At 40.5% G+C, this 27,872-nt stretch overlaps 1 long non-coding RNA gene across 2 annotated transcripts in view; it reads left to right on the forward strand.

Moving 5' to 3' along the window:
• The window catches only part of LOC127575401 (uncharacterized), a 161,413-nt gene that overhangs the window by 107,604 nt on the left and 25,937 nt on the right, over positions 1 to 27,872 (forward strand). For both annotated transcript variants that reach the window (XR_007957050.1, XR_007957051.1), the window contains 2 exons: positions 7,724 to 7,803; positions 7,942 to 8,016. This is a non-coding gene — a long non-coding RNA (uncharacterized LOC127575401). The remainder of the gene's footprint in view (positions 1 to 7,723; positions 7,804 to 7,941; positions 8,017 to 27,872) is intronic.

Genomic DNA, 27,872 nt, shown 5'->3' on the forward strand with positions numbered 1-27,872 from the left:
GAGCCCACGCCGCCCAATTACATCTATGATAACCTAATAACCCATACATCTTTGGAATGTGGGAGGAAACCGGAGCACCCGGAGGAAACCCATGCAGACACGGGGAGAACGTACAAACTCCTTACAGACAGCGGCGGGAATTGAACCCCGATTGTTGACACTGTAATAGTGTTACGCTAACTGCTATGTTACCGTGCTGCCCAGAATTAGGTTTTGTTTTCAGAATCAGAATCAGGTTTATTATCACTGACCTATGTCGTGAAATTTGTTGTTTTGCGGCAGCAGTACAGTGCAAGACATAAAAATTACTATAAGTTTCAAAAATAAATAAATAGTGCAAAAGAGGAATAATAAGGTAGTGTTCATGGACCGTTCAGAAATCTGATGGCGGAGGGGTAGAAGCTGTTCCTAAAGCATGGAGTGTGGGTCTTCAGGCTCCTGTACCTCCTCCCTGATGGTAGTAATGAGAAGAAGGCATGTCCCGGATGATGTGGGTCCTTAATGATGGATGCTGCCACCTTGAGGCACTGTCTCTTGAATATGTCCCCGATGGTGGGGAGGGTTGAGTCCATGATGGAGCTGGCTGAGTCCACAACCCCCTGCAGCCTCTTTTGATCCTGCACATTGGAGCCTCCATAACATGCAATCAGTCAGAATACTCTCCACCATACATCTGTAGTAATTCATTGGAGAATGTTATTGCTTGATAGTTGCATGACATGAATGTTGCCAGCCAATTATCAGAAGCCTGAATGCTATCCGGGTCTTGCTGCATCAGGGCTGCTTTATTATCTGAAAAGATGCGAAAAAAAATCACTTGAATTATCCTCACGATGCACAGCACAGTTGTGGTAAGCCTGACAGAAGTCATTCCCCAATATCACTGGGCAAACTAGCAAGAGCATCTCAGCCAATGCCATTTTACTCCAGATGTATTTCTTGTAGGTTGGAGTGGGAATTTTATTTCCAATGATCAAACATGATATGCAAACGTCCTGATGAGAATGAATTTTTACTAATTTTCTGGAGGTCTAAGTGTAATGTGTTAAACTTATTGTGATCCCTTCTGTGATGGTGCCATTAAACCTAAATTCCATATTTCAATAACCACATCTATTTCTTGCCTGACTATGCAGCGAGAAAAGGAGCCGCAAACAATTATATCCTGTAATCCGCTGACCGTTTAATAAATTTCAACAGACCAAAAAATTGGATAGTTTGCCAAAGGTGATGTTAATAATTGGTAGCTTCAGATCAGAGTGATAGTACAGACGGAGATTCTAACCTTTCTTTGCAGCCGACTGTGGGCATTATTTAAAAATTGCCTGGCAGAACAAGCAAACAGTGTTACTGAAGGGAGGGATTCTTTCTGCTTTAATTACAAAACTGCCACTCACCCGCTTCAGTCTCAAATCTTCTTAAAAGGTCCCTGTCAGTAGTTACAACACTGAATAATGTTGATTTACTTCCCTCTGCTACATTGCCTGTGGCATCAGATTGTCTCACTGTCATTTTCCTGCTTAGGATAAGTAGGTAAATATTAAAATATTTCATTTGTTAATGTGGAGTAACATGTTCCAGTTCCCAAGTCCCCTTTCATCACTGTCCATTTTGATAGAAAACTGTGACAATTATTTGGTGATATACAAACCTGTCACTCATTAAATCTCTCCAAATATTTGTCCTCTTGCTGATTTTCAACTAATTATTTACATAAATTTCCAGCTAATCATACATGGAATTTATAATTTATTGCTCTATTATCTTTACTGTTATAGAATCTGCTTCTCATATTTTCTTGTCAGTTTCATAATTCCTTCAATGAATCACTGCAGAACACATATACATAATGAAGTCTTTGAGTCTGCCCTTTTGTGTGATGGAGAGAGTGAATCAAGGTTTTCCTCTGTTAATGTCTGCGACTAATTGTTTGTGTACACGTGCATAGTCTCCTTCAAAATACCCTGAGCAGCAATGTGTGAAGCATTGCTATAGAAAATACCATGGTTACCGTCATAATCACTAGGTTGCTTGTTGTGGCTCGAACCAGAAACCAATATAATAGTCACTTGTCACTGTTGGCAGCTAATTCTTGCGATGATGTTGTTCTATTCTTCACTTTGATTTCAATGGCCATTAAATTGGACTTTGATATTACTGCAAAATGAACAATAGCTGCTCCTCGTTCTTTGCTCCATTATATTTTCTATTGACTTGTCAGAGTCAGGAAAAGCTTGCTAATGTCACAGAACTGCAATGCAAGATGGACAGAAGAGTTTTGGGTTAGAATCTTTTTGTGAGCATGGGTTCATACTTTTCCCTTCACCAGTTTCCTTCTTCTGAACTCCAAAATGCAAGTAATTTAATTGAGACTGAGAGCAGAACTTCAATTTGTCTAATTCTAACAACTATCTGGATATTTGGCACTGACTATATGCCAATCATACAGCAGGATAAAGGGTGTCTGTCAATAATCTAGGTGCAGAACAGATAGAGTGTTGTGTTAAGTAAAAACTCATCCCAGCCTAGATGATGCAGAGGATGCTGCATTGGCCCTATGCCTTGTAGCTGGTTGGCCCCTGTGATAACATTGCAGCTACAATAACCCATTGTGGACACTACTCTTCCAAGCTACTGCAAGGCCTCGCTGTTGTGGCTGTTCTGTGAACAAGAACTAGGCTTCAGGCAGCACAAACTGAAGCCTCGCCTACTCACGCTGTCAGAAGGCCTTTTTATTGTTGCCAATTGTTTGATGATCAGGGACATGTAGGGATAGAGAGCATAGAACAGTACAGCACAGGAACGGGCCCCTCAGCCCACAACGTCTGTGCTGACCGCAATGCCGATCTAAACATACAACATAGAACATTACAGCGCAGTACAGGCCCTTTCGCCCATGATGTTGTACCTACATTTTATCCTGCTATAAGATCTATCTAACCCTTCGCTCCCACATAGCCCCCAATTTCTCTGTCATTCATGTGTCTATCTAAGAGTCTCTTAAATGTCCCTAATGTATCTGCCCCCACAACCTCTGCTGGCAGTGCGTTCCATGCACCCACCACTCTCTGTGTAAATAAACTTGCCTCTGACCTCCCCCTTTTTCCTTCCAAAAATCACCTTAAAATTATGTCCCCTCGTGTGAGCCATTTTCGCCCTGGGAAAAAATCTCTGACTGTCCACTGGATCTATGCCTCTTATTCCACTCAACTCATCCCATCTGCCTGATAGCTGGAAAAAAATAATAAGATCACTTCAAACTGCAATTAGCAAATGTAAATGTATGAATTCACTAATATTACAGGTCCTCCCCAATTTACGACAGGGTTCCGTTCCCTGGAACTGTAACCTGAAGAGTTCCCAAGTTGGAAACGCTGCCACTTGGCAATATATTTCAATGAAAGCATAGGCCAACCAAGGGCAACATGTAGCTAAACCAGGGTGTTTAACTCAACCATTCAGATATTGTCGTAGACCAAGTTCCCACACAGTAGAAGATACCTGCAGCCCTGCAGCAGCTGGCAAATCCATCCCACCAGTCTCCTAAACTCTCGTTCGTATGTATGGGCTGTACATAAGTGTTGGTAACCTGGCAAAACTTCCCTTCATGGAGAGCAGTAGCCTCACTGACAATGGGGCTGAGCTAGAGGTGCCAGATAAATATTAGGCCCCTCATCCTCTGTTATTGTTTTCACCTGTACTACCTCAATGCACTCTGTACTAACTCAATGTATCTGCACTGTGTAATGAATTGAGCTGTATGAACAGTATGCAAGACAAGTTTTTCACTGTATCTTGGTACAAGTGACAATAATAAACCAATACCAATGCCAGTTATAGGACATTGGATGATTGGACTGACTGGGAGATTTGCTGCACTGGTAAATGATCTCCAATGCATTTGGCACTTCATGCTGCAAGGTACAGGCTCATAACTCTGGAATGCACTGACATGCACTGAAACTGGCCAGTGGTTCCCTATGGACCCTCTAGATAGCTGTCAGATCTATCCCTGTTCTTTAACATTAGATCTTTTATTTATATAATAACGGTAACTGTGGGAGAACTGCTGTTCCTTTTGTGAATGATAGCTTGTCCCATGACAGCTCAGTGAAGCTTCTCAGTGGGTGGTGAGTCATGCTGCCTCTATCCTCATGTGCACCAACTAGTTCATCTCATTTTGGGCTTAATGTGGTGTACATTACACAGGTCTGGTGTTCCTTTCCCCAGTCATTAATCAGTAACTCCTGTGGGATATGCGCAAATGAAGACAGCTACCAGATGAGGGCAGAGTCATCTGTGATATACATTATGTTCAAAGAGTTTGCCAATTCGCACCACTGAAGCTTCTACATCAATAATGATTGCTTTGATTAGATACTGGAGGATGACTACCATGAAATGTAGATGTTAATCCTTTGGAAGATGAGTAGATGTGAGAATTTGTTGTGATTATTGTCAAAATAAAGACAATTGATGCATTCAAATAGTTTGAAAATGAGGTATATACATCTGACAAACAGCGCCCTTTTTAACATATTGTTATTCTCCATTTTAGCCTAGTGAAGTGCCTTGGGCTAATTACAATGCTAGGGTGATAGACAAATAAAAGTTGCTGGTCAGAAAATGTAATCCAGGTTGGAATTATATTCATAGAATCATAGAACAGTACAGCACAATACAGGCCCTTCAGCCACAATGTTGTGCCGACCTTTAAACCTCACCTAAGACTATCTAACCCCTTCCTCCCACATATCCCTCTATTTTAAATTCCTCCATATGCTTATCTAGCAATCTCTTGAATTTGACCAATGTACCTGCCTCCACCACCACCCCAGGCAGCGCATTCCATGCCCCAACCACTCTCAGAATGCTGCTTATTCAAACCTGCTAAATACAGATTCATTAATGATTAAATGGAATATGGGATGTCCTTGGTATGAAGTGCAAATGATCTCTCTCACAAACTCCCAAGGGATCAGAAGCCCAGCATAAGGTGTTTTTGAATGATGCAATTTACTCACTTCAGTAAAATAGGTGGATGTGTTGCTCTTATAAGTCTAAATAAGACAACTTTTTAGTAGTCTATCCTCACTTAATCAATGTCTCAATTCAAGCTGAACTGATTTTGCTCATAAAGTTAATCTCCAGTGCCGTTTTATTAGCATGTTATAAATGCATTAACATCTGCAGTAAAGAATATATACAGGTACTATATGGCAGACAATAGCATGTTATTCAATTTAAAGATTTTTTTTTCCCAAATGAGGGAGGGAAAAGTGTTCCAGTCAACATCTTGCCATTGCCTTGGTGATGTGTGTGTGTCCTGGATGAAAACCTGGTAGAGTGTGGAAGCTCTTAAGAGTCCAAAAAGTGGATGGTCTTCAGTCATTTTGGACCTCCTTGTTATTAGGCCCAGGTATTGGGGTGGGGGGGTGGGAGGAGGAGTGGCCCAATGGAGGCACAATGTGCAGTTTGCACACTCTCCCTGTGACCACCTGGGTTTCCACTGGGTGTTTGGGTGTTCCAGTTCCCTCCCACATTTGAAAGATGTGTGGGTTGGTGGGTTAATTAGTGTAACTTGCTCCTTGTGTGTAGGTGAGTAGTAGAATCTGGATGGAGTTGATGGGAAGATGGAAAGAATAAAAGATAAGATATCTTTATTAGTCACATGCACATCGAAACACAGTGAAATGCATTTTTACGTAGAGTGTTCTGGGGGCAGCATTATTTGAAATATTGTTGTTACGGTGTTGTAGTTATACTTCCTGCAGTCAGGACAACATCTCAAGCTTGCATGCCCTAATACCCTGATATATTATGGTGGTGTGAATATAACTCCTGGAATAACAGTCCAAAGCAAATAGCTTGAAAGGCAGGAGTCTGACTAAGGGCAGTCCTTTGATCATCATTTGACTTATGAGCCAAATTAACAGCCTACCCTCTGTAAAAGTATAAAACAAAGGCAGGATGAGTATATGATAGACTTGAAAATGTAAATATGAAGTTTGGAGAAGCACAATCAACCAGTTACAGGGCAAATGTTTCTCATCATAATTATGGAGCTAGAACTAGTAAAGACAAAGATAATATATTTTGCAAATGCAACAGTGACTATAGCTAAAATAGCTAATAGTATGTTATTTAAACCAGCAACAAGAGATTATTAAACATTTATGTTGCCTAAGTTAAATGGTGTCAGAAGAGCTGTCATAGACCATGCACAGATATTCCATGTGATATTATTTATTATTTCATGCATTTATTATTTACATTCAAGACTGATGGACAATATAACACTTTCAGTTATACCAGAGACAAATGGGAAATGCTAAAGCATTAGTAAATCATATTCTAAATCAAAACACCTTAATGATGAATTTTCACCCTACATTAACAGTGTCATTTTCTTAACTGTGAATGTTATTCTTTCTAAAATTCTCTTAAAACAATGGATTAGAACCTACCGATAGCAATGAGGTGCCTATACTCACCACAGATTTACATGATAAATAGATTTGCAGATTCTGACTTGCTGTAATGCAACATCCTGAACCTGAAATCTGGGATCCTGCATAACAAAAACACCGTCACTTGAGCCAGCCATACAAAAACAGTTGAAAGAAAAGTTGACAGTTGTGATACCACCACCAACTAGCAGTTGAGCCAGTTGTCAACTCTACCAAAGTCTTTGGATACTTCTGAATGTCCTTGACACTTAAAACACTTAAATACACTTCAAACACTATAAAACAATTCAAACATTTTACTAGACTTAATCAATTGCAAAGATTAATTTGCCTAATATTTAACCAAGTTCCTCAGAGCTGTTTTTATCTTTTAAATTGATCATGCTGCCATTCCTTCATCAACTCGAATTTGGCCCAGATTCTGTAGACAGATTTCTTAGCATTACTGGGGAGTTGTGGCACATTTACAAATCGCCATGAGGAATCTAACTTGGGACCGTGGCCAGTTAAATCCCAACAATGAGCGGTTGGGAAGATGGAGCTTCCATGTTCATTTGGAATCATGAGCAGTGACATTATGGGGAGAAACGTGAACAGTGTGGCATGGAACCGTTGGCATTTCCCAGGTTAGTTAAAACTGACCATTTCTTAGCAAATCTACTTATGCACCAGTTAAGATTGAAACTTCTGGAAACTCCTGCAAGCATCAATAAATTGGTAATTAACTACCCAGTTACTTAACAAAAAGAATAGGGAGCTTGTTAGAGGGTTCCACATTCTCATTCTTCTTTAACTAGGGAAGCTTCTCCTGAACTGTCTGTTGGTTTTATTAGTAACTGCCTTATACTTATCTCCCCTAGTTTTGGTGTCTCACATAACTGGAACCATCATAGATAAGTCTACATGAAACACTTCCATAAAGTTTTATACCGTTGTCACATCTCTCCACATGCTCCTCATTTTCTGAAGAAAAGGTTCTTAGTCTGGTCAATCTTTCCACATAAATATAACTTTTTAGTGCTGGAATAATTTTTCCAAATCTTTTTGTACTTCTACAATGTCTCTATATCACTACTATAATATGGAGAGCAGAACATTCTGAGGAATAACTCACTTTAAGTTTCTTCACAGGAGTCACATTAAGTGACTTTATCAGTCTTTAATGGTGAGGATTGTAAAACTAAGAAATAAAAAGTATGCAGCAATTTCAGATGTACTGTCTGTCTTTCAGTAACAATGGCCTTTTATTCCAGTAGGTGGATTGCAATGAGTCACTTCTAATGGTGAACCCATCCACCTGCTGATCAGTGGAGCTCACACAGCATGTATCAAGGTATGTGAATATCTACCAAACAGTGTTCTTGTAGTGTGTAGGACTTATTCTGAGTAGTGAAGACCAGACAAAAAGTTAATTTGTCATTTGGTGGGCTCTGAGTTAAAGCCAATGGAAATCTACCTCTGCTCTTTTCAGGTTCCATGTTCAACATGCTTACTCAAATCCATTCAAGACCTGTAACAAGTTTAGAGAAGGGACTTCATTATTGCAGTGAGTATTAAGGGAAATGTTCACTTTCAAAGTTAACAAGTGGCCTCCTTCTGTATTTTGGACCTGATGGTTCACTTTGTTAAATTATAGCATTCGTAAGAAGATGGAAAAATGTCTATAACCTTTTATTTTTATCAGCTCAAATATCCCATTTCCTAAATTGTTGAATGCTTAGCAGTAATTAACACTAGCTCAGAATGATTACGTTTCCTAACAGTGACGGCTGGTAGTTTAATTAAATTTTTGAACAGCGATTATTGCAAGCTTAAATTTAATTAAATTTTTAACAGTGATTATTTGTCTTAAAATGATTACATTTCTTAACAGATTATTGGTGGGTTATAATGATTAAATTTCTTACTGCTGTCTTATAATGTTTGTTTTTTTAACAGATTATCTGTATTTTATAATGACAGATTATCACAGTCATAATAGATTATTGTAGGTTTACAATTCTTAGATTTCCCAGTGATGAGTATCACTAGTTTATATTGATTATGTTTCTTAGCACAATTACCATCCATTAATAGCGATTAGTGATTAGAATTCTTAACTTCCTGTCAATCAGAAGTTACAACCCAATGGAGCCATAACCAAAGGATAGTAGGTTGGGGCATAATTGTACTTTATTCCTTCTTTGGTCACAAAGGATATAAAACCACATTCCACACTTTGTAATGCAGCATTTGTTTTTAATTAGATATATAGTATGTGTAGGTCCATTTGATTTACTAATGCAGCCTTTTATTTGGGAATCCCATCATGGATGTGTCTAGGTTTCTGAATTATGATGGCCATTCTTGGTCTACTTGAAAATATATCACTGGTTGTTTTGTGTCTTGGCTAGGTGACTGTTCAGAGGAATTTCTGTTCTCAACACCAAAGGTTGAGCTCTGCTTTTATTGAGCAAAATGGAATGTGGTTTTGTGTCATCAATGGAGGCTCAAGTCGATAGTCCAGTTGGTAATGGGGTACTGCAATTTGAAGTTTTCTTGTGCATCCTGTCTACTGAGTGTTGGTCCTAGATTGTGGGTACTGTAGTTATGTAATTGGGCATGTAATCCAGGGGATGGAGAAATTATTTAGACATAAGTGTTCAAATGCCACTGTGGCAGCTGGTGAATTCAATACATCTGGTATAAAACCTTGTAACAATTCTGGTGACCTTCAAACTATAGATATTGTGCAAGCCCATTTTGTTCATTATTACACTTTGGAATGGAAAGTTTTATCTTGACCTGACCACTGTATCACACCAAAACTTCAACACTGTGGCTGGCGCTTAATTATTCTCTGAACTGGGTGGCATGGTGGCACGGCAGTTAGTGTGGCTGCCTCACAGCTCCAGGAGATTGGGTTCAATCCTGTCCTCAGGTGCTGTTGTGTGGCATTTGCACTCTCCCCCTGTGAGTATGACAGTTTCCACCAGCTGCTTGGGTTTCCCCGTGTCTGAAAATGTGCTGGTAGATGAATAGGTTGTGGTAAATTACTACTCGGTGTGGGTAAGTGGCAAAAATTGGAAGGGCAGTTGATGGGATCATATGTGAGACAGCTTAAGTTATGAGGGTGGAACAGTGGAACAACTGGTAGAATTCCAGAGGGTCAGTTTTCCATCCTGACCTCCAATGCTGTCTGAGCGGAGTCTGCACATTCTCCCTGAGATTACCTGCATTCCTCTGGGTGCTCCAGTTTACATGCACCTGTCTACATCAAAGGTGCTGAAGTCGAGAGGGTTGAGAGCTTCAAGTTCCTGGGAGTGAACATCACCAACAGCCTGTCCTGGTCAAATCACGTAGAAGCCACTGCCAAGAAAGCTCACCAGCGCCTCTACTTCCTCAGGAGGCTAAAGAAATTTGGTTTGTCCCCTTTCACTCTCACCAACTTTTACAGATGCACCATAGAAAGCATCCTATCTGGATGTATCACGGCTCGGTACGGCAACTGCTCTGCCCAGGACCTCAAGAAACTGCAGAGAGTTGTGGACACAGCCCAGCGCATTACAGACACCAGCCTCCCCTCCTTGGACTCTGTCTTTACCTCTCGCTGTCTTGGTGAAGCAGCCAGCATAACCAAAGACCCCATCCACCCTGGACATTCTCTCTTCTCTCCTCTTCCATTGGGTAGAAGATACAGGAGCCTGAAGGCATGTACCACCAGACTTAAGGACAGCTTCTACCCCACTGTGATAAGATTATTGAATAGTACCCTTATACAATGAGATGGACTATGACCTCATGATCTACCTTGTTGTGACCTTGCACCTAATTGCACTGCACTTTCTCCATAGCTGTGACACTTGAATCTGTACCGTTACTGTTTTTACCTGTACTACATCAATGCACTCTGTACTAACTCAATGTAACTGCACTGTGTAATGAATTGACCTGTACGATCAGTTTGTAAGACAAGCTTTTCACTGTACCTCGGTACAAGTGAAAATAATAAACCAATACCAATACCATTTTTCAAGGACATGTGGACTGGTAGGTTAATTGCCTCAGTCTGTAGGCGAGTGGTAGAATCTGGAGGGGAATTGATGGGAATGTGGGGAGAATAAAATGGGGATGAGTGTATGGTTGGTGTAAATTGGTGCTTGATGGTCGGTGCAGGATATTGGGCTGAAGGGATTAATTCTTTGCTGTGTAACCTTTGACTCCAGTCTAGGACTCGAAGTTGCAGCACTATGGGGAAAAGGGAAGGGGGAATGAAACTAATGAAATTGTTCTGCTGAGAGTCAGCCTGGACTTGATGGATTGAATGGCCTTTCTGCTGTACTGTAGTAGTAAGTAAGCATGAAAGCATCTAGTAAGCCATTCAGTTGTTCTAAACAGCAAAATCTAAATATAAAGAAAATAAAGACACGAGAAGGTGCAAATGCTGGAATCTAGAGCAACACACAAAGTGCTGGAGGAACTCAGCGAGTCAGGCAGCACCTACAGAGGGAAATGGACAATCAACATTTCAGTTGAGACCTTCGACTGGGCTGGACGGCATCCAGTCCAGATGAAGGGTCTCATCCCAAAACATTGACCGTCCACTTCGCTCCATAGATCCTGCCTGAGTTCCTCCTGTGCTTTGTTTGTTGTTGCATAAAGAAAATAAAACTGGACAGATCACCTGCACTGACATCGGCACCAGATTTGAACACTCTTTCTCACCAACATCTGGATGTTCCAAAATTGGGTGACCTATTCAAAGACTAGTCAAGCAACAGCCTGATACATTCATATGCACAGAATTCTACCAGTCAACCATGTCCCAGATGCCTCCATTACAATTCTAGGGTTTATCCCATTCCATCCTATGGGTAGAATCTATCAAACAAGAATGGCTGCAGAGTGGTACATAGTGTGAAAGGTCCGTCCCTGGGTGTTCCCAGTAGACCTCAAAGTCTGATGACATCAGACAGCACTACTGGAGACCATCCCAATGGAACTAGCTGTCAGGCTGGGCTCACAACAGGTAATGAAAGAAGTGTGGCCTTATCCACACCAAGTATGCATCTGAACGTACTTATGTCAAAATAATCAGGCAGATGTCAAAATAATCAGGCAGATGTCGAATAAAAGAGGTTTTGTGACACACACATACAGAAATTGATCAAACCTAATATTCCAGCATACATTGAAGAAGTAAGGGACTCTGTACTAAATGACTGAAATACAAGCAGTGAGAGAAAGGAGAGTAGGAGGAGCAGAAATGTATTTGCTGAAGTTTCTTTTCTTCTCTGGTCCTCGATGGTGGGGAGATTTAGAAAATAGAATGTAGAACGCAGTACAAGCCCTTCAGCCCACGATGATGTGCTGATCTTTCAGCCTACTTTAAGATCAATCTAACTATTCCCTCCCACATTCTTCTATCATCATGTGCCTATCTCAGTTTCTTAAATGTCTCTAATGTATCTGCGTCTACCAGCACCCCTGGCAGCATGTTCCATGCATCCACCACTCTCTGTGTAAATAAAACTTACCTCTGATATCCCCCCTGTACTTTCCTCCAATCACCTTAAAACTATGCCCCTCATGTTAGCCATTTCCACCCTGGGAAAATATCTCTGGCTGTCCACTCAATCTATGCCTCTTATCATCTTGTACACCTCTATCAGGTCACCTCTCATCCCTTTAGCTCCAAAGAGAAAAGCCCTAGCTCGCTCAACCTGTCCTCATAAGACATGCTCTCCATTCCAGGCAGCATCCTGGTAAATTTCCTCTGCACCCTCTTTAAAGCTTCCACGTCCTTCCGATAATGAGGCGACCAGAACTGAACACAATACTCCAAATGTGGTCTAACCAGGGTTTTATTGAACTGCAACATTACCTCATGGCTCTTGAACTCAATCCCCCAGCTAATGAAGGCAAACATGCCATACACCTTCTTAACGACCATATCAACTTGCGCAGCAACTTTGAGGACCTGGACCTCAAGATCCCTCTGTTCCTCCAAATGCTAAGAATCCTGCTATTAACCTTGTATTCTGCCTTAAAATTTGACCCTCCAAAGTGAATCACTTCACATTTTTCAGGGTTGAACTCCATCTGCCACTTCTCAGCCCAGATTTGCATCCTATCAATGTCTCATTGTAACTCACAACAACCTTCTACACTATCCACAACACCCAGCAAGATCTGTAAGGAGCTGCAGCTGGATGACCTTCGGCTTCTATGGGGCAATGAGGAGGTGATAGATAAAAGCTATAGGGAGGTAGTCACACCTAAACTGCAGGAGGCAGGTAGATGGGTGACTTTCAGAAGAGGGAATGGGAATAGGCAGATAGTGTAGAGTACCCCTGTGGTTGTTCCCCTCAATAGCAGGTATACCGCTTCGGATACTGTTGGGGGGGGATCGACCTACCAGGAGAAAGCCGCAGCAGTCAGGTTGCTGGCACTGAGTCTGGCTCTGTGGCTCAGAAGGGAAGGAGGCAGAAGAGGAGAGCAACAGTGATAGGGGACTCCATAGTTAGGGGAGCAGACAGGAGTTTCTGTGGACGTGAAAGAGACTCCCGGATGGTATGTTGACTCCCAGGTGCCAGGGTCAGGGTTGTCTCAGATCTGTTCTACAGAATTTTAAAGGAGGAGGGTGAGCAGCCAGAAGCCGTGGTACACATTGATACCAATGAAGTAGGTTAGAAACAGGATGAGGTCCTGAAAAGTGAATATGGGCAACTAGGTAGGAAGCTGAAAAGCAGGACCTCAAGGGTAGTAATCTCTGGATTGCTACCTGTGCCATGTGCCGGTGAGGGTAATAGTAGGATAATTTGGCAGATGAATGTGTGGCTGAGAAATTGGTGCAGGTGCAGGCTTTCAGATTTGTGGATCATTAGGATCTCTTCTGGGGAAGTTACAACCTGTACGAAAGGGATGGGTTACACCTGAACTGGAGGGGGACCAATATCCTAGTGTGCAGGTCTGCTAGAGCTGTTGGGGAGGGTTTAAACTAGTTTGGCAGGGGTATGGGAACCCAAGTGATAGGTCAGAGGATGGGCCAGTTGGTGTACAGGTTGATGCAGCGTGTCGAGTGACTGTGAGGAAGGATAGGCAGTTGATAGGGCAAAATTGCAATCAGTTGGATGGGTTGTTTAAAGCGAGAAGTATCAGGAACAAGGGTGATGTACTTAGAGCATGGGTCAGTATGTGGAACTACAATACTGTGGCCATTACAGAGACTTGGCTGTCATAAAGGCAGGAAAGGCTGCTGGATGTTTTGGGGTTTAGATGTTTCAAAAGGGACAGGGACGGAGGTAAAAGAGGTGGGGGAGTGGCATTGCTAATCAGGGATAGTATCACAGCTGCAGAAAGGGAAGGTGTCCTGGAGGGATCATCCACTGAGTCAGTGTGGGTGGAGGTCAGAAACAGGAAGGAGGCAATCACTCTATTGAGAGTATTCTGTAGACCCCCACCCCCCCAGGAGCAACAGAGACACTGAGGAACAGATCGGGAGGCAGATTTTGGAAAGGTGCAATAATAACAGGGTTGTTGTCATGGATGATTTCAACTTCCCTAATATTGATTGGCACCTCTTTCGTGCAAAAGGTTTGGATGCGGCAGAATTTGTTAGGTGTGTCCAGGAAGGATTCCTGACACAATATGTAGACAGGCTGACTTGAGGAGAGGCCATTCTGGATCTGGTACTAGGCAATGAACCTGGTCAGGTGTCAGATCTTTTGGTGGGTGAGCATTTTGGAGACAGCGACCATAACTCCCTGACCTTTACCCTTGCCTTGGAGAGGGATAGGAGCAGATGGTATGGGAAAGTATTTAATTGAGGGAGAGGGAATTATGAAGCTATTAGGCAGGAACTTGAGTGTGTAAATTGGGAGAAGATATACTCAGGAAAATACACAATGGAAATATGAAGGTTGTTTAGAGATCACTTGCAGGGGGTTCTGAATAGGTTTGTCCCATTGAGGCAGGAAAAGTATGGTAGGGTGAAGGAACCATGGTTGACAAGGGAGATGGACTATCTAGTGAAGAGGAAGAAAGAAGCTTACTTCAGGTTCAGGAAGCAAGGATCAGACAGGGCTCTAGAGAATTACAAGGTAGCCAGGAAGGAGTTTAAGAATGGACTTAAGAGAGCTAGAAGAGGGCATGAGAAGGCCTTGTCGAGTAGGATCAAGGAAAACCCCTATGCATTCTACTCATACATGAAGTACAGGAGGAGGACTAGAGTGAAGATAAGACCGATTAGGGATAGAGGAGGAAACAGGTGCCTGGAGTCGGAAGAAGTAGGGGAGGTCCTTAATGAATACTTTGCTTCAGTATTCACCTGTGAGAGAGAACTTGATGTTTGTGAGGACAGCGTAAAAACAGCAGATTCCATCTTCTTCAGCCCTTGGCCTCTTCTACCTATCACCTTTCAGCTTATTACATCTTCTCCCCCTCCCCCACCCACTACCTTCCCCCCCTCACCTGAACTCACCTCTTCCCTGCCTGCGTGTGCTCCTCCCCCTCCCCCCACCTTCTTATTCTGGCTTCTACCCTCTTCCTTTCCAGTCCTGATGAAGGGTCTCGGCCCGAAACATCGACTGTTTATTTCCCTCCATAGATGCTGCCTGACCTGCTGAGTTCCTCCAGCACCCTTTGTGTATTGATCCAGACTTCAGCATCTGCAGAATCTCTTGTGTCTCCACTTTCTGCTCTTCTTCATTCTTCAGCTGTAAGTGATAATTTAGCTGTTACTACTAACATCTCTTCTAAACAATTTTTAAAATTCCTTTTGTCCAACAGTTATCCACTTCTGCCTTGCATCATTTAACCTTTCCTACTTTCCACCCTGTTGCAGAAGTCCTTCTCGTTCTTTCCTATCTCCTATTATTCAGAAGATCACAAGACAAGGGAGCAGAAGCAGGCCATTCGGCCCATCGAATCTGCTCCAAGGAAAGGGAAATAGAAATGAGAAATGGGGAATGGGGGAAGAAGAAGAAGAAAAAAAAAACTATTCTAATCCCAATTTCCAGCCTTATCCCCATATCCCTTGATATCCTGACTATTTAGATATCTATCTATCTCCTCCTTGAACGCCCCCACTGATCTGGCCTCCACTGCTGTACGTGGCAAGGAGTTCCACAAATTCACCAACCTCTGGCTAAAGAAATTTTTCCTCATCTCTGTTTTGAAACTGTACCCTCTAATTCTAAGATTGTGCCCTCTGGTCCTGGACTCACCCACCAAGGGAAACAGCCTAGCCACATTTACTCTGTCCTTTCCTATCAATATTTTAAATGTCGCTATGAGGTCCCCTCTCATTCTTCTGTACTCCAGCGAGTACAGTCCAAGAGCCGACAAACACTCCTCATACGTAAGCCCTTTCATTCCTGGAATCATCCTCGTAAATCTCCTCTGAACCCTCTCCAACGTCAACACATCCTTCCTAAGATGTGGGGCCCAAAACTGCGCACAATATTCCAAATGAGGCCTCACTAGTGCCCCGTAGAGCCTCATCAACACTTCCTTACTTTTATACACTATACCTCTTGAAATGAATGCCAACATAGCATTCGCTTTCTTTACCACCGATCCGACCTGGTGATTAACCTTTAAGGTATCCTGCACGAGTACCCCCAAGTCCCTTTGTACTTCCGTGCTTTGGATTTTCTCTCCTCCTAGATAATAATCTGCCCGCTTATTTCTGCTTCCAAAGTGTACAACTGCATGTTTCCCTACATTGAATCTCATCTGCCATTTCCTTGCCCATTCTCCTAAACTGTCTAGGTCCCTCTGCAACCTTCCTATCTCTTCAATACTCCCTACTCCTCCCCCTATCTTGGTGTCATCCGCAAACTTAGCCACGAAACCATTTATTCCATCATCCAAATCATTAATGTACAAGGTAAAAAGGAGCGGTCCCAACACCGACCCCTGCGGCACACCACTAGTAACCGGTAACCAACCAGAACGAGATCCTTTTATTTCTACTCTTTGCTTCCTGTCAACCAGCCAATGCTCCACCCATTCTGTTATCCTACCCGTAATTCCATGACCTCTCATCTTATTAATCAGTCTCTTGTGAGGCACCTTATCAAAGGCCTTTTGAAAGTCTAAATACACAACAACTACTGCCTCTCCCTTATCCACCTTACCTGTGATTTCTTCAAAAAACTCCAATAGGTTGGTCAGGCAGGATCTTCCCTTCACAAAACCATGTTGGCTAGGACCTATCTTGCCTTGCACCTCTAGGTATTCCGTAACCCCGTCTTTGAGGATAGATTCCAATAACTTTCCCACCACTGACGTCAGACTAATAGGTCTGTAATTTCCTTTATGCTGCCTCCCACCTTTCTTATACAACGGAACTACATTTGCGACCCTCCAGTCCTCCGGAACCACGCCGGAATCTATCGATTTCTGGAAAATTATCGCCAATGCCTCCGCTATCTCTAAAGCCACCTCCTTCAGAACCCGGGGATGCACCTCATCCGGTCTGGGAGACTTATCAGTCTTTAGCCCATTTAGTTTTCCTAGCACCTTCTCCCTAGTAATCTTAACTGAACTCAATTCCATTTCGTGAGACTCCTGACTAACCGGCACATTGCTGATGTCCTCCATGGTGAAGACCGATGCAAAATATTCATTCAATTCAATTCAATTCCTCTGCCATCTCTCTATCGTCCATTTCCTGCTTCTTTTAAGTTGCTAGATCCCTAATTATTCAATTCTAATGAAAGGTCAATGACTTGAGATATGAACTCTGTTCCTCTCTCAACAGTTGCTACCTGAACTGTTGAGTATTTTCAACACCTACTATCTAAAGTCAGGAGAGAGGTTTCTAATCCAAATTAAAACACTCAGCAGGTGAGGCAGCATCTGAAGAGAGAAGCAAAGCTAACTTTTCAAGTCAATGACTTCTCATTTGCAGTATTTTGCTTTTGGTTATGATGTGAAGTCTTTGACCTCAGTCCTGGCTCAATGTTTATCAAGTTATTTATTGAAAGACGAGGTGGTGTTCATCAAAATTCATTGGAAAAAGGTTAATTAGATTTGACCCAACTGCCACAAAAGCATATGCTTGTGTTACATCACTCAAAAATTTGATTCCAGGCAGTGGCATAAATCCATAAATAAACAAATTACTTTTCCAATTTGTAAAGATGCCAATGATGTCAAATTTTGCATCTTATATAAAGGTTTAACTTGCATTTTCCCTGAAGGAGTCAGCAAGGGATTGAAGTGAGAATTATGTGAATATGGCAAGGATATCCCAATGCAAGCGAAAAAACGCAGACCTTTCTAAACAAATCTTCCCTTCAAAGGTTTGCCATTTTCTTACCTTCCTGGACTGTGAAATAAATCACAAGTAAGTAAAAGAAGTCTAGCCACATACTAAATTTTATTTGAGCCATTTTTTTTCGTTTTGTTTAAGCAATATCTTCTTATTCTAGCAAGTGTGACTGGAAATAAAATCTTAATTCTAGTTGCCAATGTTCTAATTATTTTGGTAAATCTATCATTTCAATGCAAAATGGTAGATTTGGCACAGACCTTAAATCATCTATATTTAGGGATCTGCAGAAAACCTTTGAAAACAAATCATGTTCGTTTTACACAAGTTACTTTGATGGGTCATTTGAAGTTCATGGGACGACAGTCATTGGAACGTAACACTCTCAAGTCTGATTTAATTAAGCTATCCATGGAATTATGAACTTTGATTTTTTTTTATTTAGGGTCTAGATTTCTAATATTTTGCAATTACCAAGTTAGATTGTGAGTGAAATTGAGCAGAACAAAGTTATTTTTATATTGCTGACTTCATGTACTTAAGATGATGGGAATATTAAAAGGCACTAACATTTTATTAAATAAGTTCCAATTAAACAAATTAGTCTCACTTTATCCACAAAACATTTGGAATGCTAAGTGGATCATTCTTTATATAATATATAATTGAAAGGAACATTGTAAAGTAACATTTGAGAGCATAATTATAAAGATTTCAAGCATAGTGCATTATAGAAAACCTGTTACTTTCTTTTCTCCATCCATTTTAATAGATCTCCACAATTTTATGTGCGTTAATTTGTGTGAATTATTTAAAAAAATAAAAAAGTGACTAATCACGTTGGCCTATAGAACAATAAGATTCTTAAATCACCAATTCTTGATTAAGATCTATCTTTAGGGAGGGGAACAGTCCAGCTGGAGGTCCAGCTGTTGTATGTCTATTATTGTGCAATTCACCATATGCAAATAGATACACAAAACATAAAATCTGTGATGATTAGTATCCAGCTAATAAGAGTACTTATTTCTAACGATAGCTCGTGGTTTCTGCAATGCATGACAGTTTCCAACTTCAGTGTTATTTTCTTTAAGCAAACACATGCAGAAGAAGGTGGAACCAATCTTTTGTCCTATTGTGGGCAGAATTCATTTGGTGGCAGGAGTAAACGTTATGGTTGACTTAACGGTTGATGACCAATACCCTGCATGTTTGCTCTCCATTTTAGCAGCAGAAAATAAATTGCTTTTTTGTTTTATGTTCTTGGCACATTTTGCTATATTTCTACACCGACTCCATAAACCCAATAAAAGATGACTAACTACTGCGGAAAAAAAACTGTGCCCAATTTGCATTGCTTTGTTGAAATCCCTTTGGGTTAAAGTGGGAGTTGGTGAACTGAGGCCATTAATTTTTTTTCAAGGTAATAAAGAGAATGCAGACTCTATTTATTGCAGATGAAAAAAAATAAAAGCATGGCTCAGTCAGATTAGTTTGAGATATAAAACTGGCAGTAAATGTATAGCCACATAACTATTTAACCAAGTAGAATATAATCTGGAGTGATAATTCAAGTTTATTTTTGTTCCTAAAACTATACAAAAAAGTAATGCATTTATCTTCAGTAATTGAGAAATATTGTTGAAAGTAAAACTTTTCTGTATGAACACTATGATCTGTTCCATGGTAAGTACAGTAATTATTACACTTGTGTGGGCTGTAAACTGGGGAAGGATTTTCTATACAGAGATACTGACACATCAGCTAAGTGACTCACATTGATTTGCAATTGCTTCTTGTGCTTCTCCAACTTTATCAAAGGGACAAAAATTCTTTCAAGTATTGAAGTGAAAGAAGTGCTATGAATATAAACCTGAAACACAATGAAATAAAGCTTCAGTTTCTGCCCATGGAGATAATTGATTTCTTACTTTTATGCTGCACCAGCGGTTACCAGCATAATCCCATTCCACAGACAGACAGTGGCAACCTTCCATTATGTGGAACTTCATTGGAGCAATGTATGAGGTTGAAGGAAGAAAGGTTAGAGTAAGAGTGAGGAAGAGAATTAAAGTAACAGGTAAGCTGATGCTCAGGGTCAGATGTGGTCCAAATGGAGGACAGTCAATTGATCTGTATTTGGTCAAGGATTGCCAGCCATGAACACAGCATACAACATTGAAAGAAATAAACAGTAAATCACCGCTTCACCTGGAACAATTGGGAGAGGAGATGAAAGGTTACATGTTCCAACTCCTGCAATTGCAATAAGAAGATGATCTGGGAAGTAAAATGGCTTTTGGGATTGCTGGAGAGTGGATCCTTGTGTCAAGAAGGAACTGGCTGCTTCAGGAAGTTGATGGAGGAGGGAAAGAGATGGAAAAACCTGTTCCTACAGATGGAAAATCTATACAATAGTTACAGGAATGGCAGAGGATGACTTACTGAATTGGAGACATGGGGGTGGTGATTCAGTACTAAAGGACCACCCATCATGGTTCTGGGAGGATGGAAAGGGATGAAAGAACACCACTGAGAAATGGAAAAGGCTGAACTATCAACTATGGAGGAGCAAAATCCTTGAATAAGGTAAAAGGAATATATATTGGAAGTCATAAATTCAGCAGGATCATTGCAGCAATTTTAACGGATATGGAGAAAATGAAAGATGGATTAGAGGCAGGGTGAGCAAAAGTAAATATCTGTGTGCCAGTGGGAATTCTATGGTTATTAATTGACAAATTGTCCCCACAGGTGGAGGCAGAGAAATTCAGTAAGTGAAGTCAGAGATGGACCTTGTGCAGTTGAGCTGAGGAAAAGCAAAATCGATAAGAATTCCTTGTTTGGAGCAAAAATAGGAAATGGGGGAACAAAGCACTCATCACTATACAAGAAAAAGAGGTGAGGGAGGTGACCGAAGAAGAAATGTTTCCACAAATCCCACAAAAAGGTAGGTATAACTTGGAGAATGGGTTGCACAGCCATATTTTCTAGTTGGAAGAGGTGAGTGGAGTCAAAGGAGAAATTGTGGGAGTTCACTCGCCCTCCTCACCTGCAATAATCAGTCAAGATCTCAAGTTGCTTTGTTCACCAGTTTATTTGAGCATATACAAGGAAGACAACAGATCCTGAGTTCTGGAATGACCTAAAATCACAGATCATACAATGATTATTATATGCTAAGCAAAATTACATGAGACCTTTATCATCTAGTTCTTTGGTTAAGGTTCACAGACAAGCATTTTATTGAACAATTAACAGACATTCTGTTATCAGTTCTTGATCAGCCCAAGATGAGACCCCTGCCCCTGGTCAGTATCCAGTCATAACGTCTCTTTGGTTTAATCAATTAATTAATGAGATATCCATTAAAGATCATTTGTACACAAAAGGCCCATTGTTGGTTGCCACAATTCCTCCGTTGACCATTTGTGTTTAGAAACATATCACCTCTCCCTGCATTCCTGAGGATATTGACTGCTTTAGGAACAAGCCTGTATATTTTTTCATCCTGTAGCTGTTCCATAGTCTGCCCACCTGGATCCAACAAGTTAATTATGTTTTTCCTATATATCTGCATCTGTATGGCCATGGACATAATTACTAAGACAGCTATAATCCTATGATTCTCAGTGATGGGATGTTATCTTCAAATGAACATTCCATTGAGCTGATTATGTGTTTATTTATATACTCCCACTAGGTCTCACATTTAACATGGCAAGGGCATCTGTTCGGCTATAATTTGCTTTATATCAAATATGCCAACATCCCAATTGTCATAAATATATTCTCTGAAAATATTCTCTGACTCTGCAGATAGGATTCCGTTGTGAAATAGAGGGAGAAACTGTTAGAAACATTGAAAAATAAGAGCTTAAGTTAGCCATATGACCCAGAAAACCTGTTCTGTCATTCAATACGATCATGGTTGATCCTCTGTCCTGATACTATATTCTTGCTCTCTCCCAGTATTCGTCGAAGTCTTTTGGGTCTAGGAATTTATCTAGTTCTTGCTTTAAAAATATTTACCAATCAGCTTCCACAGTTTTCTGTAGGAGAGAATTTCACAAATTCATCATCTTCTGAGTGAAAATAAATTCTTATCTAAGCCTTCATGGACAGACCCTGTATTCTGAGACTACGACCTCACATTCTAGAACCCCATAGACAGGGAGAACATCTTCCCAGCCTCCAGTCTGGCAAGCTGCATCAGAATTTCCTGTAGTTCAATGAAATGTTATATCATTCTTCTAAACTCTAGTCTCTCCAGGCCTTGCCAACCCAGTGTCTACTCATGCAATAGTCCTGCTCTACCAGAATCAACTTGTGAGCTTCTGTTGCACTCCCTCAATGGCAAGAATAACCTTCCTTATGTAAAGAGACATAGACTTCACTCAATATTCCGCATGTGGTCTCCTGAAGAGCCTGTGTAATTGTAGCAAGACATCCTTGCTCCTGTACTCAAAATCTCTTACAATGAAGGCAAACATACCATTTGTCTTCTTAACTGCATCTGCATGGTTGCTTCTAGTATACGAGAGCATCCAAGTCCCTTTGTACACTATCACTTCCCAATGTAATACCAAATATTCCAACTTTCCATTTATTATATCAAAGTGGACAATTTCACTTTTATCTGCTTTGTACTGTATCTGGCATGATTAGCAAGTTTGCTGATGATACTAAATTTGGGGTCTTGTTGATAGTGAAGCAGGCTTCAATGAATTACAGAGAGATCTTGATCAGTTAGGGAGATGGGCTGAGGAATGGCAAATGGATTTCAACTTAGGTAAGTGTGAGTTGATCCATTTTGGACAGTAAAACTAGGGTAGGACTTATACAGTGAATGGCAGGACACTGACTAATGTTGTGGAACAGAGGGACCTGAGAGCACGGGTGCACATTTTGCTGAAAGCAGCTGCGCAAGTAGACAGGGTGGTGAAGAAGGCGTTTAGCATGCTGGCCTTCATCAGTCAGGGCATCAAGTTTAGGAGCAGGGGCATTATGTTGCAGTTATATCAGTGTCGGTGAGGCCGCACTTGGAGTATTGTGAACAGTTTTGGTTACCCTGTTATAGGAAAGACATTGTCAAGCTGGAGAGGGTGCAGAAGAGACTTACGAGGACGCTGCCTGGACTGGAGGGCCTGAGTTATAGGGAGAGGTTGGCCAGGCTGGATCTTTATTCCTTAGAGCATAGGACAATGAGGGGCGACCTCAAAGAAGTTTATAAAATCATGAGGGGTATGGATAAGATGGACAGTCATGGTCTTTTCCCCAGGGTTGGCAGTCCTAAACTAGAGGACACAGATACAAGATAAGAGGGGACAGATTTAAAAGAGAGCTGAAACTCCTCACACAGAGGGTAGTGAGTACCTGGAATGAACTGCCAGAAGGAGTGGTTGAGGCGGGTACAATTGCAACATTTAAGAGGCACTTGGATAGGTACATGGAGGGGAAGGGCTTGGAGGGTTATGGGCCAAACGCGGGCAACTGGGACTAGCAGGGAGAATGCTGTGGTTGGCATGGACCAGTTAAGCCAAAAGGCCTGTTTCCGTGCTGTATTTCTCTATGACTCTATCTGCCCTATATATGCCCACTCAATCAACTTGTCCAAATCACTTTGAAACTTCTTTGCATTCTCCTCAGCATACATCATTACACCCAGTTTTGTATCATTAAGGTAATGGAGGATGGCAACATGTATGTAGGAAAGGACTGAACAACATAGGGAAAAACAAATCAAAAGTAGGAATAAATAAGTTCCGAGGGACAAGAAAGACAGATGCAAGTGCTGTTGCAGATCTTGGGAAGGAAGTAGAGGTAGGTTCTGCAAGCTTAGAAGCAGTAAGGAGGCAACATTGAAGGAAAGAAGACCAACTGACTACTGGAAAACACGAGCTGATGTTTGGTGGTGGGTTCGTAATAAATAACACAGTTCAGTGGCTGTCATTCTGCTTATTTATTTGTTTTTTTTTGTTTCAGCGTTGATCTATAAATTAGATCTTGGCCAGGTTGGCATTGTGGGTGTAAGGCTGACCTCAATCAAAGTCAGTGAAGGAAAAAGACATTTTTATAGTTGAGGAAAATAGTAAATTATATTCAACAAAAAGGCTCTTTGGCCTCTTCTATTCACTTGGTTCTATAAAAGGAAATGAATTTTAATATGGCAGAAAGAACTGGCCACTGAACAATCCTCATTATCATTTTTATTGAAATTTCTATCAGCCTCATGTTAATTATGAAATAATGATGTCTGTCAGGATTACATTTCATGAATTAATTCTATCGCTGATAATTGCCCGTTTCATCCCAACTGCTGAAGTTTTTCCAAAGTTTTTTTTTCTAAGTTGTAGCTGGGCCGCATTTCAAAAATATTTGGTGTCTTTAATTTTCCAAGTGTACTTGTGGTTTCAATAGTATCAAATAATACCAATCAGTTGCCATCAAGAGCCTTCTGAAATATGTGATTCTCCCTTGATAACAGACTTGGGTAAAACAAAAATTAATAGGCCACCTTCCCTGAAAGTTTAATTAAGACTCAGTAGGTTTCTTTATTAAAGTTCACTGTCAGTGAGTGTATATAGCCATTGACCTTTAAATGGAATAAAACTTTCAAGGAAATGATTAACATAATGCTATTGAAAATGAGAACTTAAGCTTAACCTGATTTTGAGTAGAATATATATTTTTATACTGATTCAAAATCTGCTAACTGCATTTTTGTGGCGTGAAATATATATTGAATAACATATCGACACATGAAGTGCCTATAATTTTAAATGATAAATAAAATGAATTTGTAGAAAAGCCAAATTCCAGAACTCTGAAGGGAAAGCAGTAAAAGCACACCAATCAACCAGTAGCTATAAGTTGTGGTAAAAGGCAGCACCAGAACAAAAAAACCTGATGTTCTGGTAATGCCTTTTGTCACAACCTTCTCTCAATACTTTTAAATTTGATGCGATTCCGATTAACAATCTAATGTTAATAATGTTTTCCATTGTTATCTTTGAAATTCCCACAAACTCAGGTATTGTTCCAACATGGAATTTGCAGTGTCAGTGCTGCATACTATGAATCTGGGTATGCATATTTCCAAAATGCATCCCAGAGATAAAACTAGGCATGCCAGACAAAAATATTCTTGCTAAAATTTGATTTGTTTCACTATGTATGGCATGTTCCCAATGTTGAGTATTATAAAGAAACAGAAAACCAATTGGAAATAGTCCACACTTTATCAGATTTTTAAGTTTGAACAGACCGACCAGGTTCTGTGGCTGGCAATCCTGCTCCATGTTTTAAAGTGCTGCATTAAACTCATAAAAACTGGACCTAATAATTACTGCTTACGTGTCCAATATATTTTTCATTAATTTCATCAACCTTTGGTCTATATTTGGCTTACAGTATTAAATCACTGTTATAATTAAGACTGATGAAATCATTAGGCATTGTTTTGGTATTTGCACTTTATCAAAATAAGGCTTGACAAGACTGTAAGGACACATCAAGACCAGTTAGTCTTCAACAACTTGGTGATGCAGTTGAATTTCAATAAAAGATTTTTTATCTAAGTTTCTTGCACCAAGGAAAATATATTATTTTCACTTTGGTGTGTTTTGTAGTCATTTAAAGTACCTCAGTAATGTATTATGCTAACAAGCAGCCATACGCTATTGCATTAAACAAATTTATGTGTAATGATCTCTCATCTATTTGCTAATAACCTCTCATATTTGAGGCCAACAACATAAGGATTAATGCTAATTTCACTTAAATAGTGTCTTTAACATTGGGAACCAAGGTAGAATGCTTGACAAGGGGAGCATGGGTGGAGGAAGGATTGGGAGAATGTAGTCAATGGTAAATATTTTGAAGGAACTGTTGAAGAAGGCAAGGGCTATAACAAAACAGAAACATATTGGGGAGAGAACTACACGACTAAAATTACAATGCTGGAAGCATTGTCAATAATAACAAAGCAAAAAGATGACAGAGACAGAGGATGCCTGAAATTTAAAAGCACTGTCATGAAATGGATGGAAAAAAAAACTATATTTATAGGGTACTTCCATGACTTCAAGATGTCCACAGCAAGCTCAATCAATTCAGTGTTGCTGAATTGTAGTCATTGTTGCAACATGGGATCAGGATGTAGGGCCTGGGTGATACAAGTCCATGGAATTATTTGTAATCCTGGAAATTTTAAAATTAATGTGTTTGACACACAAGGAGCTGATGGAAATTAACGGGTATGGTTGATTGGACAGGATGTGGCAGGGTTCTGGAATTATTAGTGTTTGTTGTATACAAGACCTTGGAAAAAATAGACAAATACGAACACCACCTTATCAGATAGTTTGCACAAAAAATTAGCTGATATTGTCTTTATAGGAAATTCTAAACCAAATGTCCCAGTGATCTTCTTGAAATTCTAGTCAGCAAGGGAGATAATGTAAGCCAGTGATTTTAGTGCATTTGTATTTTTAAACAATGTTCAATGAAGTGCTGTACGAGAGGTTATTACAAATATATTAATTTTATGGGCATGGGGGAAATATATTAACATGGAATAAGTCTGGTTAACAGACTGAAAACAGTGTGGAGGAATAAACAGGTCAGCACTAAAAGTTGTACCACAGATTACATAAAAATGCAAACAAACCATTAGGATCTATTTCAAGAGGAATAAAATTGAAAGTAGCTCTGAAAATTGAAATGCTAAACTTATATCAAACTTTAGTTAGACAGCACTTAGAGTACTGTAAATGGTTCCGGTTGCCATATTACGAAAAAAAATAGAAGGGCAATGGAGAAGATGAAGAGGGGATTTACAAGGATGCTACAAACAATACAAAATTATATGTATAAGAAAGCGTGAACAGACTGGCTCTCTCTTCACAGACTCATCGAGTCATGGAGTTGTACAGCACAGAACCAGGCCCTTCAGCTTAACTTGGCTGACCATGTTGCCTACTTGAGCTAATCCCATTTGCCTGTGTTTGGCCAATACCCCTCTCAACTTTTCCTATTCACGTACCAATCCTTTTAAATGTTGTAATCTTCACTTGAGAAAGACCATTTGGGGTACAAAGGGGTGGGAGATGTGATGAAATCTTAGAGGTTGTTAAGATTGTGAAGGGTTTTGATAGAGTGGATGCAATGGGATGGTTTCCACTGGTGGGGGATTGGACAACTGGACACCATTAGTATAAGATTGTCACCGAGAAACCCAATGGGGAATTTAGAAGAAACTGCTTTACACAAAGAGTGATGAGAATATGGAACTCACAGCCACAGGGAGTGGTTGAAGTGAATGGTATACTTAAAGAAAGGCTTAAGAATGTGGGGGAAAAAGGTATGTAGGGGAATACTGATAGATGTAAATGTGAAAAGATGGAAGGAGACTCGAGTGCAGCACAAATATGGACTGATTGGGCTGAATAGCCTGCTTCTGTGCTGGGCATCTTGTATAATGTTAGTGATTTTCAGGTTAGTGGGCTACACTAACCTATATCAATGACTTTGATAAGGAGATCAAGTATGATGTATTCAAGTTTGCAAGCCCAGCTGTGAGATGGTCGGTGTTGCAATTTGCTTTCGTTTGCTACTGGTTTCAGGTGGGATCATTGAGGTTTGTCAAGCCAGACATGACAATGAATAACTGTGATGCAGTTTATCCAACTCAATGCTCAATGCTCCATGCTCTTTTTGGTTAATTTATTGCTGGATCTTTATAACAGCAGTTAGTAATTTTGGTCGTTACGTTTGTCTGCGCAATTCATAATCCTCCTTGACAACTTCATTTTGTTGACTTAATGCTGAGATTTAATTTCCTTGTTAGTGGTCAGATCCAAAGGACTTTTATAAGCTTTGGATCAGTGATTGTAAAAACAGTTAAGATGCCATGCAAGCACAGCCACAACTTTACTGGAGCATTTTCGGTCTACGAGTTGAGGTAGATATGGAATGGGTTCATACTGAAGCTTTGTGTTAGGACCTCTTCATTAGATATATAAAGGTTTTGTTGGTGGGGGGGGGGGGGTGGGACTGAGACTGAATAAGAAAATAAGTACTAGGAGGAAGAGTAGACCAAGTGGCTCCTCAAGCCTACACTGCCATTGAGTAAGATCATG

Source organism: Pristis pectinata, chromosome 10, assembly GCF_009764475.1.
Source record: "Pristis pectinata isolate sPriPec2 chromosome 10, sPriPec2.1.pri, whole genome shotgun sequence".
In the NCBI taxonomy this organism is placed as follows: Eukaryota; Metazoa; Chordata; class Chondrichthyes; order Rhinopristiformes; family Pristidae; genus Pristis; species Pristis pectinata.